Raw genomic sequence first — 2,253 nt, forward strand, 5'->3', positions numbered from 1 at the left:
GATGTCTATGGTTTCTAACTCCACTCATTTCCAGGTGTCAGGAAATTGGGTTGTTGGTTCTGTGCTCTGTTTGTTTCCAGTTCTGCAGATTGTCCACCAGAGGGCTCCTGTAGTCAGCTGCTGGGCTGGGTCTGCCACCTCCTGCTGCACTTCCTCGGAGGTGCAGCTCATCAAGTGCAATTAGCTTCATTCCACTGGCAGCATAAAGGAGCAGGAAGCCAGTCATTCTTTGTCTGAGTGTTAACCGTCACCGGTAACGTCAAGCCTCCTTCTGAGTGGTTTTCCTGAGCATTATTCTGAGCCTTTTGTGACCCAACCTGAGTGTCTTTCTAGAACCATCTGATCTCTCACCTGAAGAACCAACAGTAATCCTTGTGTCTCTCCTCTCCTGTAGGTGTTACCCAGTTCCAGTTCCTACGTGCAATTTCTCCTGTGAACTTACCTCCGCCATTACAAGAACCTACTTTGTTACCTGGACCACATTCGCACGACTGGCTTCCATTCCGCTGACCTACCTATCCATCTTTGACCTCGTGTTCTGCACTACCTGTTCGCCCAGCACCACTGCAGTCTTCATTACCCTCTGGATTTCATCAAAAAACATCCCTTCACCAGAATCCCTACTGTTAACAACCCCATCGACAACTCGCCTTCCCCAAGGTGCACCATCACACATCATCTAGTAAGCTCCTTTCTTCTCCCCTTCGCCGTTCTCTGTATTCCCTTTCTCACCAGAGCTCACGGTTCTCCACGTCGCTGTTTCCCACCGGACCAGACTCTCTGCTGCACATTACCCATTGTATCCAATAAATATCATTTAACTGATTCTCCTGAGAGTTTTCCTGCATGTGGGTCAGAAGCCTTAACAAAACGATGACACCAGGTATCTGATTCTGGAAAACATCCAGGTTGTTCCAACATCTGGACTCTCTCCCCACCGGCTTGGAAGGAAACTTGAAAGTTAGCTTTCAGAGCAGACCAGAAACATCTATGGCAGGCGGTTTTAGAACAGGTCTTCTGCTTTGTTTGGAGTACCAAATAATCCCAGCTGTAATGCAATAAACATGATTTTATTTAATGTGGCCATGTTGTATCTTCTGCCCAATGAAAGCAAACTGAGACTGAAAGCAGGGAAACAGTGGAAAAGGTAGGATGGAAAATGAGGGAGATGAAGGGCCGGGTGATGCACAGAAGGAGGAGGGGGGGTAGCGGCTGACCAAATGATTCATGACAAGTGAGCTCAGTGCACGGACCTCTGGGTCACGCAGGAAGATAATGGGAGGGGAGGGCGATGACAAAATGAGATGGAGCAGGAAAAAAGAGCAGGAGTGTGATTGGATGGGAAAATGGGAGGATTTCAGAAAAGAGTGAAAGAAGCTGGGAGGTAATAGTCAATATAAATGTGGGTCAGCTGTTACAGTTTGGAGGTCATGCAGGGAGAAGCAGCAGAGCAGCAACTTCTGATGGATTGTGTGTCTGAGGTAATGGAAGCGCTGCATTCAGAATAATTTTAGACTTCCTTCTAGCAAAGTTGAAGGGATGTCAGTTAGTTTATATCTTTGTTAGAGTCACATGAGTCCGATGGTCAGAGCTGCTATTATACTGCATGACCTTGCCTGACCTCCTCTTCCAGGACTTCCATTGGGTAGATTCTAATGGACAGGGCATCAGAGGTACTGAGGTAATGATAACAGTTTCCACCCAATAAAAATTAACCAGCACCAGAGTTTAGATTGAATTCCTCAGAAACTGATCAATCCCCTATTTAAATACTTTATTATTGAACTAAATGCTACTTGTACAGCAGGATCTGCTTCATTACAAAAAGCTCTTTTCAGATGTTCTCACCTACATTATTTAGCCATAAAGCTTCTGCTGCCAACTATTAACACCCAACATTTTATTGGACCTTCCAATCAACACATTCTCCTGGTGTTTTAAGACAGCTGTGGCTCGCAATATGAAGCAATGATCCACCTATCAGAAATATTTAGATGGCCAGAAATCATGGCTCTAAAGAAACCATGAGCTGAATGATGAACTCTTCAGAGAGCCCATTATCTCTGTGGAAGAAGACAGAAGTTACAACAATACGCAACAGAATGGGGCCAGAAAACATCAGATTTCCTGACTACTGTGTGGGTGGGTAACAATACAGGTCAAGGAGAGGGTCAGAGCAACCGTGCTATTAGAACAAGACGGGTGGGTTGTTTTACTGCTGGTTCTGTCTTCCAGGATGTAGTCTGAGCTCAC

Source organism: Girardinichthys multiradiatus, chromosome 20 (assembly GCF_021462225.1).
Source record: "Girardinichthys multiradiatus isolate DD_20200921_A chromosome 20, DD_fGirMul_XY1, whole genome shotgun sequence".
Lineage (NCBI taxonomy): Eukaryota > Metazoa > Chordata > Actinopteri > Cyprinodontiformes > Goodeidae > Girardinichthys > Girardinichthys multiradiatus.